This window comes from Physella acuta, unplaced genomic scaffold (genome assembly GCF_028476545.2).
Source record: "Physella acuta isolate Inbredline_101_S28 unplaced genomic scaffold, ASM2847654v3 ptg000144l, whole genome shotgun sequence".
Classification (NCBI taxonomy): domain Eukaryota; kingdom Metazoa; phylum Mollusca; class Gastropoda; family Physidae; genus Physella; species Physella acuta.
Genome location: NW_026731663.1, coordinates 894,330 through 911,380, shown reverse-complemented (window position 1 = coordinate 911,380; position 17,051 = coordinate 894,330). Strand labels below are relative to the sequence as shown.

At 34.9% G+C, this 17,051-nt stretch overlaps 1 long non-coding RNA gene across 1 annotated transcript; it reads left to right on the top strand.

Moving 5' to 3' along the window:
- The first annotated feature begins 8,819 nt into the window (after positions 1 to 8,819).
- Positions 8,820 to 16,801, top strand: LOC131935450 (uncharacterized). Its single transcript, XR_009385944.1, has 3 exons — positions 8,820 to 8,992; positions 13,563 to 13,617; positions 16,765 to 16,801. It is a non-coding gene; the product is annotated as an uncharacterized LOC131935450 (long non-coding RNA).
- Positions 16,802 to 17,051: the final 250 nt, after the last annotated feature.

The following is a 17,051-nucleotide window of genomic DNA, read 5'->3' as shown; positions in this document are numbered from 1 at the left end:
ATTTTGGTTTTAATTTCCTTACATCGGTTTTTTTAGCGTCAAGTCGGGTTATTATGGATATTTTAAGAGCATATTCTACTAAATTATGCACAATATACATATATATATATATATATATATATATATATATATATATATATATATATATATATATATATATATATATATATTTATATATATATATATATCAGCACCGTTGACCGCCATCTCTAAAAGATATCTTTTTAAAACGAATGTTTTTGACCTTCACTCCCCTATTGTAGCGTATAGAAACCTTGCATATCTCTCCGTGAACACATTGGATTAAAAGACTTAGCTGTTAGAATAATGTCCTCTCTGTATATTTTGTATTTGTAAATGGACCTCGTATTGATCCTGTCCTACCGTTGTCATATTGTGTAGGTTAGGGCTTCGTGGCTGCATGGCTTCTTTCTCATTACTTCTTCTTGCAGTCCGATGTCTTTAATTTTCAATCCTCATTACGGTTTACACGAATCCTAGTAACGCATGCTGGTAAATTGTATTGTGGACATCTGGTCTGCTAATACTTCTATATTCAAGCTAGCATTAAGAAAAATTTCATGGCGGGGTCTAAATTATGTACTTTAGTCAGGTGAAGTAGAGTTCATCTAATGACAAAAGATGTAGAGGTTATTGGGTGCTATTTAATTCAATCTACCCAATCACACACCTGTAGAGGATTTCATGATGATTCTGCTATCTTTTTAGTTTTTTTAAAATTCATTTCTTTTATAGCCTAATTGTTGTAGAGAAAAATTTACAATATTTCAAATATGGTATTTACAAATGAGCATAAAACATGTTTAAGGGTGTTATAGGCCTACACTTTTTTATTGTTATAAAATTAAAATAAGAACATCAGTTCGATATAAAGCAGTAATATATGGCGATAATATCATTTGTTCCAGTTGAATACCATTTAGACTTAAGATAAAAAATTTAGATTTTTTAAAATAATAAGGAGATTTGATCAGTCGTCAACTTTTACAGTTAACAGTTTTGACTATTTAAAATGAATATAATACACTATGATAACACAACGTAATCAAATGTAGCGTTATAATAAAGTTTTAAATATTGCGTGCTTAAACTCATGGCTTAAAACTTTTCTTTCAACTGTAATTGGCTAACCTTCGTGTTAAATTTGATGTTTTAAGACCGTTTCCACAGTACGATGTTTTTACTTGAAATACCACTTGTAGCGCTTAAGAGAAAAATAAATCCAGTTACATTTCTGGTCCTTCGCCAAGTAGCAGACGGGAATCAAATCTGCTGTCATATTTAGTCACACTTTAGATTAACGAAGACGCCATTACCCAAACAAAAATAAAACAAGTTACCCAGGAAGCTTCGACAGTCTCAACCGCCGCCATTTTGATACCATTCAATTCACGTTCATTACAACTCACGAACAGCACGCACAGTCACGCAAACTTCACAGACTTTCCTTTTAATGATTTTAGTAAACACATTACGATTCAATACAACGTGGAAACGAAAACTATTTAAAACATGAAAAAAAAAAATTCGTCCCTAACCCCCTCCCCCCTTTTCATCACCCCTTCACCCACTTAACTCAACAACGCCAACAAATCAAGTTCCCTACACTGCCAAACAAGGTCCCCACAAAATCGAAATGGGACTGTTCCCCGTCTAGTACTTGAAACCCGAACTAAAATGCCACTAATAAGACGAGATGGGAGATGTGTTTCAGAATTGAAAATGAAAATTATCGAAGCAGAGGCGACCTATCAACTGTTGAAAGCTTTTATTTTTACTCTAATAATTTCTGATTGCCTGTGGTCACGGCACCAGTAGCAACCAACAGCCAAAAATATTTTCTACTTTTTAATAATTATTTAAAATACGAATGTAACATTTTACATTTTTTTTTGTTTTGTTTTACAATGGCTTCTCAATGTTAGACTTATTATTGTAAAAACATTTTAAATCTGTTTTCTTCTTGTTGAAAGCTGATTGGTTTAAGGAATTCTACTTCCGGCTTAGAGTTGTCAAACCTTATTTATTTGATCTGCTGTTAAGAAGTCCATTCTCTCTTATTTTTAATACCCATAAGCTCGTTGCTAAGGGAAACGGAGTCTCAGTGAATCACACCAGAACAATTGTTGGAACATAAATAGGCATACAATGGTTCAAATGTTTTGTTGAAATGGATTTTTACAACAAACTACTTACGTTATAATAAGCAGTAATAAGCTATTGGTTTCAGGGGCGTAGATACCCATTCTGGGGCAAACTATCAGCTTCGCCCCCATCCTCCCCCCATTTAGCCTTTACATAGTTATTCACTTTGTAAAAACAAAAGCCCCCCCCCCCCCCCCCCCGAAACACACACACAGACACATCTATTGCTTTTATTTGGTGTCCAGAAATAATGAAGAAAATAGTTAAGCAAGTAAGCCATGTTCAGGATATTTTTTTAAAAAATGACTGCTGTTCAGAATTAGTTTTTATTTTTTAGTATCCGTTTCGAGCTCCTTCATGATCGGCGCCCCGGGTGGTCGCCCCACCCGCCCTCCCCAAGCTGCGCCTCTGATGGGCTGTTGGAAGTTTTAGAACTCACGTTTGCCTTTAGAAACTCGACGTCACAAGTATAATAAACTCTATACTACTTGCAATTAATGCGGCACACATTTTGAATGATGCTTTTAGATATACAGATAAAATTAGTGCTGATCTGCATTTTTATGGCTAGACGAAAAAGTAGTGTGTAAGTATAGCAAATTACACCAACCACCAATTAGTATCACGAGGTAGGTTCAGATGGAATCTCCAAGGAAAGCACTAAAGAGGAAAACCAAGAAATACCTAACGATGCGACTTTGGGGCTGTCACCACGAAGACGGACTAAACCTGGTGTCAAATTAAGAAAATGACACAGCACAGTATACAGTGTAATAACATTCATTTTGTAGTGTTTTAAAATTCAACTTTTAGCGCAGTTGGCACCGAGGTCATTGCGGTTCCTAAAATAATTCATCCAGTGTTTCTTCCAGACTTTTTTCTCCGGGGGGGCACTTGAAATCTTCGGGGGGGCGGTAAACTTTCTTCGGGGGGGGGCGGACACTGTTAAAAGTATATATTTTCTATATAAATTATATAAATTTCATTTCGTTCGGGGGGGCGGTAAAAATTTTTCGGGGGGGCTTCGCCCCCCCGAAGAGATGCCTGGAAGAAACTCTGAATTCATCTATCCATCCCTGTGGCTTTGTCAGTTGCGCCCCTCACTTCCACCTTGTGGTATTTTCCCTTTAGTGTTTTGGTTGTACACCTTTCACCCCCCCCCCCCCCCAAAGTTGATCTTGGTAGGTTCTAATTCTCCATAAATTCACACCATGAGCATATCCTTATATTACAGGAGGATCTTTAGCTCCAATGTGTTCAGCATGTTTTCTGTTGATTTTGTACTTATCAAATGCTCGGGGGAGGGGGGGGGGGGGCGACACTGACCACCGTAGTGGTCACTGAGAGAAGAAATGACTAATTAATTAACGCGTTAAGAATAAACACGGTATCTCTGCCTTGAGTGACATTACCAAGCCCTTGTAGTTTTTTGACGTCTGGAAATATCTGCGACAGATAACCAATCACAGATTTGCTAGTACTGGCCAATCAAATTTTAGAGAGCGGTATAGGCAAAATAGAATTGAAAGCAGTGGCGTCACTAGGTCGGGTGATACACGGTGCTTTACCACAGGGTACCACACCAAAGGTGTAGCAACCCATTCTACCTCCCACCCCTTAGACAGATTATAAATTTTTAACCCCTTCCCATCCCCCCCCCCCCCCCCCAATTTAACTATAGTCAACTGTTATTCAAGTAGTCAAAAAAGCCTCCGTCCCCAAGCTTAACTGTTCTTTAAGATTGTGTATTTTCGTGACATACAACGGATATGGAACTTTAAAAAATCTTAACTTCGGCTGTGTATAGTTTAGTAATGTAGATCAGAATGCCCTTTTTTCTTACCCCGTTTGGCGCCCACTTAGTTCCGCCTCGGTAACACACCCCAACAACTTTTTAAAAATCTTTTCTCACCACACCATTTTTTTTTAAACCTGATAAAATATTGTTTATTAATTGATATTTTTTAAAATTCGGCGACACCATGTAAATGGCGTGAAAGGGCGCGGATAGTGGATAATTGGGTGAAAGTTCTAGAGTATTTTGTTAATACAATAACCAAAATCCGTTACAACGATATTTATATTTTGGTATTAAACAACAAAGTGAAGTCTGTGTGAGATGTATACAACATAGGTGAATCACACACACGAATAACGACCCTGACTCTGTTTATAGTTTATAGATCTAGTTCTTTAAATTTATTTAGGCCCTAAGCTCCCAAATTCATCCCCCTCTCTCTATGTAATTAGGCATATGTAATAGATTGAGATAATTGTATTGGTATTATATTTATATTGTTATCTTGAGTGATGTCCCTTACATGTTGTTATCTATATATAGTTGTCTCTGGCCACTTCCTTCCTCTCTCTTTGCATCATGGCGTCTGTAAATAAAAGATTGTTAACACCAACGCGGCTTCTCGTCATTGTTTGTCAATCTACCTCATTTGGCGACGAAGGATAAACATCTACTAGAAAGAGCACCTACTTACGCAAAAAAGAGGTTTGCTAGAGCTTATTAGCTAATTATTTCTAGAATTATGGCGCTGTATGGCCAAATGAAAGAATTTGATGCGAATGATGAAATCATTCAAGATTACCTAGAGAGGTTAAGCTTTTACCTTGAAGCTAACGACGTGACGATAGAAGCCAAAAAGAGAGCTGTTTTGTTAACAGTCATAGGGCCTCAACAATTTAGGCTACTAAAAGACTTATGCGCACCAGAAAGTTTAACTACCAAGAGCTTTAACGAGCTGAGCAAATTGCTAACAGACCACCATGCGCCTACCCCATCAAAGTTTCTATGTCGAGCTAGATTTGACAGTAGGACTCGTCAACCAAACGAGTCAATATCAGAATATGTTGCTGCTTTACGTCATTTAAGTAGATTTTGTGAATTCGGAGAAACGCTGTCTGACAGATTATGTGAAAAGTTTGTGACAGGTGTAAACAGTCCTGATATTCAAAGAAAGTTGCTGCTCGAGTCAGATCTAACATTAGAAAAAGCAATACAACTTGCAACTTCATTCCAGCAGTCATCAGATGCGGCGAAATCTCTTACGCCTTCAGGGATCCATGCAGTAAACAGCAGGTTAGTCAACAAACATCAACCCCAACAGAGCATTCCAACTTATGCTAAACAGCCTGCTCGTTCAAATCCTAGATCTAAATCTAGTAATAATTATCAAAAATGTCATCGATGCAAAGGTCCCCATGCATCTCATCGGTGCAAGTTCAAGTTAGCAACTTGTTATAAGTGCGGTAAGCAAGGTCACATTGCCAAGGCCTGCTTTGCAAAGTCTTCGTCTGTTGCTAAATCTAGCCAGTCAAGACAGTACCGCAACCAAAGGCAGCACTATGTTAACTCTCACCAAGACTACCTAACCCACCCAATGAACCACTCTACCTGTAAAAATGCTCAAACTGATTCGCAGCCGGATTTCAACCTGTTCTCTGTGAAATCAATAAGTCATGCTCCCATCAATGTACAAGTTTATATCAACGGTAAGAGCATCAGCTTCCAACTTGACACTGGAGCATCCCTAACAGTCATAACAAAGAAAGATTTTGACGCTGTCACAGGAGGATCAGTGTCTCTACAGCCATGTCACAAGTGTCTAACAACATACACTGGTGACAATGTTCCGGTAATAGGAGAGTGTATGGTTCATGTAAGTTATAATGGTCAAAGTGTTAAACTTCCTCTTCTTGTGGTTGAAGGAAATGGACCGCCATTACTAGGTAGGAACTGGTTAAGTGATCTTAAGTTAAATTGGGAGAGTATTTGTTCATTGAAGAATGTAAAAGAATCTAGTCTTACTTCACTAGATAAAGTAATATCTGAAAATAAATGTGTTTTTGGTAACCCAGGATTACTAAATGATAGAACAGTGAAGATAAGCATTAAAGACACAAATCCAAGATACTGCAAAGCTAGAGTTCCACCTTATGCAATGAGGAATAAAATTGAAAATGAGCTAAGTAGATTGGAATCTAATGGCATCATAAAGAAGGTAGACTATTCCGATTGGGCGACACCCATTGTGCCAGTGTTAAAGAAGGATGGTTCTATAAGAATTTGTGGAGATTATAAAACTACACTGAATAAGCAAATAGAGCTAAATAGGTACCCTATACCTAACATTGAGGAAATCTCTTTGAATTTGGCAGGAGGAGACAAATTCACTGAATTAGACTTTAGTCATGCTTACACTCAACTAGAACTGCATCCAGATTCAAAAGTCTATACGACAATAAACACACATAAAGGACTCTACCAATATGAAAGACTATGTTTTGGCATATCATCTAGCCCTGGAATTTTCCAAGCTGTCATGGACAGTATTTTTAAGGACATTCCAAATGTTTGTGTGTACTTTGACAATGTGTACATAACTGGTAAGAATGACACTGAACATCTTAAAACACTTGATAAAGTATTGAAAATTGTTGGTGAAAAAGGTTTAAAGATAAACAAAGATAAATGTCAATTCATGTTGACAGAAATTAGTTTTCTTGGTTATATATTGAGCAAACAAGGCATCAGACCTCAACCTGAGAAAACAAAAGCCATTAAAGAAGCACCCAAACCTGAAAATACCCAACAACTAAGAGCTTTTTTGGGCTTAATAAATTACTATGCAAAGTTCATAGGGAATCTGTCTGGTAAACTATCACCACTGTACAAGCTGCTACAGAAAAATGCAACTTGGCACTGGGGTAAACAACAAGAAGCTGCTTTTAATACAGCAAAAGAGGCTTTGTCTGCTGACACCTTACTAACTCACTATGACCCAGGGAAAAGACTTATATTAACATGTGATGCTTCACCAGATGGTGTAGGAGCAGTCTTGTCCCACATGGATGAGAAGGGTGACAGACCCATTGCTTTTGCCAGTAGATCTTTGAACCAGGCTGAGAAAAATTATTCTCAGTTAGATAGGGAAGGCTTAGGCATCATTTTTGGTGTAAAGAAATTTCATAAGTTTCTGTTTGGTAGGAAGTTCACCATCTTTACAGATCATAAACCATTGCTAGGTTTATTTGGAGAAAACAAAACCCTACCTGAGCATGCCTCACCAAGAATTCAAAGATGGGCTATCACATTAACTGCATACAATTATGAATTGAAATACAAACCTGGATCTGAGAATAGTGCAGATAGCCTTAGTAGATTACCTTTAAAAAAACCAAAGCCTGAGCTATGTACCAGAAGATGTATTTGTTCTCTTCACTATCATGGATAACTCCAATATAAATGTGAATGATATTAAAAGAGAAACACAAAAAGATGAGTGCTTAATAAAAGTATATGAGCACTGTATGAATGGTTGGCCTGAAGAGTCTGTGAATGATGACTTAAGGCCATATAAAATAAGAAATTAAAACCCTTTGTGAAGATAATATAAAAGATGGAGAAGATGCAGTCCATTATCAGTCAGAGTTGCCTAAACAAAGTATTTGTAACTTAATAAATGATTATGGTGATATGGCAATTTCAAATGTTTTAAAGAGAATACATTAGTAAGAAGGAATGTGATCATCAAACAACTTTGCTAACATCATTAGCACTTACAGAAACTAAAAGGGTAACATCAAAAGAAAAGAAAAAAGATTTTTTGCCATTTAATACTTTCAGATGCCAATTCAAAAATAGTTCCATTAAATCATGACAACTCATGCATTGAAAGAGAATTTGGTGTTAATAAGAATGTGTATCTAAGAAATTATGGGAGAAAGGAAAAATGGATACCAGGTCAAATTGTTCAATGTACAGGACCTGTGCCTTATAAAGTTAAAAATAACTTGTGCAGATAATAAGTGTGAATCTGCCAATCCCACCAAATCTGAACAGTTCACATCAACTCAGTTTGTTCCACAACCAAGTTCTGTTGATATGAGTGAACCAAGTTGTCTGGAGTCAGAAAATGTAAATTCTGGAGTTAATGATTTAAAGCCTAGACCTCCTGAGATAGAGAATCCAGATGGTCAGAATATTGAGTCACCAAATCAAAAGCCACTGAGAAGGTCAAGCAGGACAATCAAAGTCACAAATAAGTTAGACCTATGATCTTAAAGGTCAAGAGGACTTTGACATTATTGTTTTGTATTTTAATTATGTTGTGGCATATTGTGCATTGTTTGTAAGGATGTAATCTACCATAGTGTTCATGTTACAATATAATTGGTGATTTTAGGATACTATCAATTGTTCTATTGAGAGATGTGTTATTGTGTTCTAAGGGTAAAGGGATGTAATAGATTGAGATAATTGTATTGGTATTATATTTATATTGTTATCTTGAGTGATGTCCCTTACATGTTGTTATCTATATATAGTTGTCTCTGGCCACTTCCTTCCTCTCTCTTTGCATCATGGCGTCTGTAAATAAAAGATTGTTAACACCAACGCGGCTTCTCGTCATTGTTTGTCAATCTACCTCAGCATATATATATATATATACATACATATATATATATATATATATATATATATATATATATATATATATATATATAATGTTTCTTGTGTTTCCCTCTTAGCCTCGTAGCTAAGCCTTGATCCTTCTAAAAACTATAAGCCTACACAACAATTAATAATTGAATAGTATAAAGGCGAAAATAATTGGGGATTTAATTCAAGATGGCTGCTTTCTAGAAAACTACCGGTCTTAAAAAACAACCAGAGTAGATCTCTAGGTGCTGATACTAGGACCAGATTTGATCTAGAATCTATATCTAATTAGTTAAATCATCCGGTAACAACTGCTATCTTAATAACAGCGAGTACTGGAATCTAGAAAATCTATTTCATCAGTGCTTTCCAGTGAGTAGGCATCCGCCACTTAGTGATGACTTCTTAGTCCATTTTGTGTTTTAATTTTAAAGTTGGGTCCTGAGTTCAGACTTCAGACTAGATTCTAATTCTAATGACTAGAATCTAGATTATAGATCTAGTCTAGATAAATCTAGATCTAAATTTAAAATTGGGTAAAATGACGATATAGCGTCGGAAATTATTGGGTATGTTGATATGTTGAGTTTCGTTAACATTTGACTTCGTCTTACTGTGTCATTACTGTGTACTGTGTACTGTGTAGTGTAAACTGTAAACCATAGTTTATTTGACCGTTGAAATAAAAATAGAGTCATGTGCATTAAATTAATGTTTTAACTTAATTTGGATGACTTTAGATACTGATGTCCGATAATAGACTCTTCCAAAACTGACTAGATCTGGACCTAAGTCACTTAAATTCTAGACTAGATCTAGATCTACTTACCAAACTAAACACAAAATTTAAAGTAAGCCTAGAATTTCTATTAATTTTATGAGACTACTTTGTGTTAGTAAATTAAATAAAACATTTGGTGGATTTTTTTATTTATGCCAGTGCGTGTGTGTCCGATAAAAGTAATAGATGTCTAGATCTATTCTAGAATCTTCTTAAAAAAGGAATGTTACTAACACTGTTAGTAGGTTACTGGTAGTTAACTAACTACACAAATCACTCGATAATGTCAATGCTAACCAACCCCCAACCCTAGTTCTAGAATCTACATCTAACTAACCCTAATTTCAAAATTTGAATAGTAATTTCTAACTATAAAACCAGATGTACTGCGAAGTGAAAGCTGCTAACAACCTAACCTACCTATTTTTTGGAAGAGTCTATAATTGGACATTTGTATAGGCCTACCAAATCATCCAAGTCAAAATTTATCAAATCCTGGATTGTTATACCTTCCTGAGATGGAAAAACTTATTTTTGCAATTTTTTCTTTATGTCCGTTCATGTGTGTATGTGAACACTTGAACACGATAACATAAGTACTGTTTCAATTAATGAGGTGATGAAATTTGAAATAAGCCCTAGGCCATTTAGTTGATTTAGTTGAGGCCACTATCAAATTTGTAATTTTCTATCAATTTTTGAGTGATTTCTCATAACTGGAAGTAGTGAAAGCAGAGGCGTAGCGAGGGCAGGGCGGGGGGTGCGGGCCGCAGCGGGTGACACCATTTAGGGGGGTAACACCAATGCAAAAAAAAATAGAAAAATGTAAAGGAGAAAAATTTCTTTTTGCCAGTTCCATTAATGATTAATTAAAGTTAAATAGTCTTTAAATAAATAAGTACAAATTGACAATTATTACCAGAGGGTGGGGTGGCACCATGACATAAACATGCTAACTATTGAGAAAACATTGCTACATCCAACTATATTATTAACAGACGTAAGATGAACATCGTTACTATTAAGTCAGCAGTGATTAAAGCTTATACACATATATCATGTACACGTATGTGACATATTTAAATTATAGGCCAACACATACACACACATGTAATGTAAATATATATATATATATATATATATATATATATATATATATATATATATATATATATATATATATATATATATATATATATCAAAAGCTGGTAACTTGACTACCTTTCAGTTTGGCCCTCATAATTTATAAAGTAAGTATTAGATTTTATGCACAAATTTCTATCAACTTTTGAACTATTTCCGCTTACCAGAAGTGGTACTTAATAATTTATAACAGTTAAGTAGACAAAATTTCTTTCAAAGATTAAGATTATATTCTTAAATTACCTTTTATTGTTACTCTTGTATAAAAATATTCGAGAAAGTTAAGGGCAGCTCACAACAAGTTTAATTTTAAAGTGGCAAAAAATAAGACAATGCCAAACACCACTTGCTTGCACAGGCCACTTTGCATTAATTCTCTTAGCCTTTCTTTGTTTATTAGATTTCCAAATGTTGAAAAAGCATTTTTATCAGAATCACCTGCTGGTAATGCTGCTTCTTCACTGTTTTTTTTAATTGAGTTTGGTTGATAACCCTTTTCATAGTAGTTATCTGTGACATGGGGGGGGGGAGTAGGTGTAGATCTGATGGTAATTTATCTAGTTTGGCTGAGCACACGCCTATACCATTGTAGATTTGTGACCTTTTTGTATTTTTGTGCTCAAAAATATGTTTGCATCGGTGGTAACTAACTATACAAAAATAAATTAAAAAGCTGCATGATAGTCTACCAAGTTTTATGGGTAAATTGGTGATCAATAGTTTTTGCGATTTACTCACATTTATAACACATCAGCATTTTGTTTTTTGTATCTCTTATTTTACCTCCACCTACAAACAGCAGTAAAAATAGATGTCTAACTATGATTTAAATTAAATATTTTAAATACAATATTGCCAAGTTTTAGATTACATTATTACAAGTTAACAAAACATCAAATTTAAGAGCCAAATATGGAACCAAAATAATATAGTTTTAAAAAGTTAAAAACTCATTTTTCTTTGTTGTGTATGAAGTATAGAGGAAGTGTTGTAATTTTGCAAAAAATAAAAATTGAGATTTTCACAAATCTCAATGCTTTACACCAGGGTCTCCAAACTACGGCCCGCAAAGTCCTCTTATCTGGCCCGTGGAGAGTTTTTCTGTCCAAGGAAAAATTGTTTGTTGGTGATGGCTGAGGAACTTTGCCCAGAAAAATCAAAGACATGCCTGGAAGAAACTGGTCCCCGAACTGAAATTTGATAGTTAATGCGGCCCTCTGACTAAAAAGTTTGGAGACCTCTGCTTTACACTCTCTTTGAGTCAGAAAAACATAGTTTTGCAACTTTGTCCGTATGTCTGTGTGTGTGTGTTTGTAAACACAATAGATTGAGTACCATTACAGACAGCTAGGTTGATGAAGTTTCGTACATTATAAGTATTATATCAAATTTGTAGTTGTGTATCAACTTTTCAGCAATTTCCAGTAACTAGGAGTGGAACTTATTCTACATTTTGTTTTTCAAAAGCCTATTATACACATATTGGTTGCCTTTCAGTTGGTGCGCGATTCTTTTTTTGTACGAGATTGTATTCTATTTTAAAAAGTTGCCATTCTTCATAGTGTTATATAAAAACAATATTCAGAAAGGTTTCAGGGTTGTAATGTTATGGTTTACATATGTTAAAAAAAGCTAGAAATCATCCAACAAAATGTTACTTAACCAAGTTTGTGTTCAGTTATCATTTCCTGATCTCATTTATTTAATTTATAATTCTTTAATAAAATTTCATATATAAGTATTATATCAAATTTGTAGATCTGTATCAACTTTTCAGCAATTTCCGATAACAGGAAGTGGAACTTTTTCTAATCTCAAATTTTCCAAAAGCCTATAACTGGAGTACTATTTCAGACAGATAAATGAAATTTCACATGTAAGGAAAAGATCTAATTCCCTGCCTTCTGTCAAATTTTAAGTAATTTCTGTTGATCGGAAGTAGTAATTTACGCTATTTCCGATTACTCAAAAAACGCATCTGAATTTATGAAGTACTAATAATATTCTGCACTTTTATAACACTTTGTTAGGCTTTCACTTGGTGTGCAATTCTTTTTTCTACGAGATTCTATTCTATTTTAAAAAGTTTAAGTAATTAAAAATAGATTAAAAATATTGTCTATATCCCGAGTTGCCATCCCTCGTAGTGTCCATTATAAGAATATTTGAGAAAGTTTACGTAGATCACTCCCGGTTTATTTTTATGAGATATGATGTATGACATGATGTAGTATCACATCTACCTGATTTATTTCATCGTCATACATCTACACGCAAATTATTTTTTTAATATATCCTCTAGTGATGTGTTTACTTGACTATTGAACAATGGACAACAGGTGTATGTATCTGAAGTTTTAGTTTCACATTTATCGGGACTTGTAGCTGTAAAATTGCTATCAATTTAAATTGAGCTCTCACATAATAAGCAATCGTAAAATTTAGTCATGTTGGTCATAAGATCAAGAGCAGTAAATTTTGTCATTTCACACCTCCATCAAAATTTTGTGCATTGTATTTATAGCCAAGTAACATCATGGTTTATAGGCATAGTGATGTGTTTGACTGTTGTGGGTGATAGGTGTGTTTAACTTTACTCAAATTGTGGTAGTTAAATGAGCGATTGCAAGCTGGTCATGCTGATATATGCACGCTAGGCTTTGTCGCTTTGAAAAAAATTTACAGTCCTGTTTTCTGAGAGCATTTTCCTGTAAATTCATATTTTTCTAGACGGACGTACCTTCTTGATATTCGAAAAATATGTATGAAAATGTGAATTTTCAGTTGAAACTAATAATGGTATTATGTTAATTTAAAATGTTCATGTATAAAAAAAAATGGAAAAACATTCAAAATAAAAAAATAAATTGAAAATCAAGCTAAGTTCTGTGCTCTAAGCCCCTTATTAAGTGTATACTGAGTTTTTACTGAGTTAACATTAAGTGAGTAAATTTTTTACAACATAAAGTGAGTAAAATTATTAAATTATAGTCATTTTAGGAACTTTTCTTTTTACAGATATTACAAGTGTTTGCGATTTGTCTTGCAGCCTGTGTAGCATTGGTTTACAGAGGTATGTATTTTTAAAATTAATTAACTAGTGTACATTTTTCCAATCAGTTAAACCATCGATTTTTTCACCCCACCGATGAAATGACATAATTATTGTTTGTGATGTAAATTGATTTAAAATTTAAGTAAAGGGCAGACCAATACATAAGCAGACTTGTAAAAAAAGTAGTGATTTTCTGTACAAGTTTTACTTGTATGTGCATAGTGGAGCACAGATATGATGTGATGAAGACAATGACTGATGAGGTCATTGTGTTGGATGTGTGAACTGATGAGAAAGTTCTCAGGTTACAGTGGTCAGTTGAAACCAAGTTGTTTTCATCCCAGCTTTAATTTAAACGCAATCAATTGTTGCTTTTTAATCTGGTCTCACAGCCCTGCATTATTCCATTCTGTTATTTGAGAATGTTATACCGATTGTAATAAAGAGAAAATATTTTCTAACTTATGATGAAACTGACATTTTTTTTTCTTGGAATTTGAAATACTTTTTTAGTAATTGAAATTTAGGACAGTTTTTGAAAACTCTTATACTTATAGTTGTATTTCTGTCTTCAGTTAGTCAAATCAGGATTCATACATGCTTTATAGTCTATCAGGTTTTGAGGTGTATGCCTTTTTTTTTACCACTTCTGCCTTTTGTCCTGTCAGCCTTTTGATGTCGGCATTTTGTCCTACACCCCCCTGTGATTTAGCTCTGTGTTGATGTCTGTTGACCATGAATGATGTCATTCCATAGTAGTTGTATGTTGTTGCTAGTTTCGTATATGACAGTGTGAATAGATGACATAAATGATTATATTACATAGTTGTTGTATGTCCCTGATTCTCTATATGAAACTGTGTGTAGCACATATGATCATTACACATACAATCATTACACATACGATCATAACGCAAATATTCTCAACCCTTAAATTTCATTCCAACTTTACTATTGTAATTTTTTTTCAGTTCATTCCTTCAAGAGTTTACTCACATTTTTACCATGAAAAATTTCAAAATATTCTGTTTAAATTATCATTCTGTAAAATTGTTGCACTATATAACCCTAACTTTAAAAGTTATCTAGTATTTATGTTCTTTGGAGTCTGTTATCTGCCATTTTAAAATAAAATCTTGAATTCAGTTGCATTTTGAAATACATATTAAGATACAGATAGTTAAAAAAAATCAATGTTTAGCTAAATATTTTTAAGAGAAAAATACAAACCATAATAGAAAAAGATAGCAATAATAAGTAATCAGATGCAACTTGAAATATCCATTTCAAATTTTAATTTTTTTCATGTTTTGTTTTATTGTGTGAGTCCTTGCAATTTTTTTTTTAAAATCTTGTTTCCAAATGAAGTCAATTTTAATATCCCAGCATCTACATGGTTTACTGCAAGTTGGTTGTTAGACAAAAAATTGATGAAAATTCTTGACAGTTATTTGAAAATGCAATAGAATTATAGGGGGTTCTGAATTGTTTAAAATATTCATTCAGCACAGTTATCGCCCATGTTAGATTTCCTATCATGTTTACTGGTAAAAAGGATTACATGCCTTTAATTCATCTAAACATAAAAAGTCTGACAAAAACTTTCAAAAATTATTTTATTTCTTTGAAATAAAAGGTTAAATTCATTTCTCGGGGAATAGAATGCTAAAGTATGAATCGAAAAGGTTATGAACGGGGATGAGAAACCAGGTTTTCTGAAGCAATTATCACAAATAAAGCAACTAAATGGAATTTTTTATTTTGTTATTAAAGCAATCTATTTCTCTGTCAGTCCGCGGAAAGCCGGCATTTCGTGTGAATGGTTATCGGACTTAGTTACCGATGTATTTTAGATAAGTTCTCTTTCTTGGAATGGAGTTTGGAGCATAATCGACAGCTCATTTAAATAGAAAACGATGATAATACAGAGGGTAAAAAAAAAACAACAACAAAGAAATTTGTCAGTAGTGTCTTGAGGGCCTCTCGTGCTGGGCGACTGTTGTTCGATTGGTCAGATTGTGGTGGTGCGTACCAATTAATCACCGGCCATGCTGGAATCTGTGGGGACCGGGGGAGAGCGGGTCCCATCACAAGTGTCCCCACGCAAGACAAATATTCCTGATTGGGCCTTCAAACCCACAAATTATCTTCGTAGGGCCCAATTTTGCGTTTGATGAATCCAGCAAATTGCTGATGTAAAGATACTGACCGAAGTATCGCCATGGGACAGGGACTACCGCCATACGAAATAAGGTGCATCCACATTTTGGAAATTAGAAAAGCTATTGGATTTTTTTCCCCTTTCACTTTCAAGAGTGGAAAGGTCAAACTGTACAAGGAGGGAAAGGGGGGGGGGGGATTTAGCTTTCTCCTTACTGGCCTCCCTGCTGATGAAGTAGTACGGAGACACGAAGGAAACAAAGTTCATTACTTGGTTACCATATGACGTGGAAAAACAGTTGAGATTTTTCTTCCCTCCCTGGGAAAGAGCGAAGGTTGCCGTTATACAACTCCGCACCCAATTGCGGCATGATTCATTAAAAGCATTCGTTTCTTTTTGACAGGACTTTTAAGAAATGGAAGATGGTGAGAGAGTATTTGAAATTGCCTGAACTCGAGTGATGGGTGCAAGGAAAATCGATACAGGTTATGATGGTTATCTTTCACTTTGAGCAAATTCAATAACAAGTCTTGTCACACTCTCCATTTTTTCCCTCTCCCCCGACTCCCCGGCCCGGCCCAACTTTTAAATCTTTCTAATACTGAAGGGTCTCGAGCTTATTTAGATTTCAAGTTGGATTATGCAGATCTTTATATTAGTTGAATTATTTCCATCTTCGGTGATGGCGTTGGACTTTTTTTTTTTACATTTAAAAAAATGATTTTCTCGTGTTAGTTGAAGTTTAAGTACAGAAATATTTGATTGGCTGTTTTGAAGCAAGGGTGATACTAGTGTTTAGATGAACGTATGACTGATTACTGGGACTTAATGTTGCGAGGGTTGGGTGTACAAGTGGTGGGTTTGTATAGTTGTGTGTTTACCTCCCAGGCCAGGCTAGCTACAGACATAGGGGACCCAGCCTTAGATCCTGTCACCACCGAGAGCAAGGATTATAAGATCAGGCACACACGTTTTTATTGACTTGTTCTTATTTTTATTTTCAGCATCCCGTGTTGAAATCTGAAGACACAAGAAGTTGGTAAGTCTATCCAGTGTTTCAACACTCAGTTCGATGCTAATATCCTTAACATTCTATTCCATCCTAATATTGCATACCATTACCACACTAAATACCATCGTTCCATGTTAATTCAATCCCAACATTTCATACCATTCCACACCATCCTCACACATAATACCATCATTCCATGCTAATTCTGTCCCACCATACCACACCATCCCCACACTACCATCACTCCATGTTAATTCGGCCCCAACATCTCATACCATC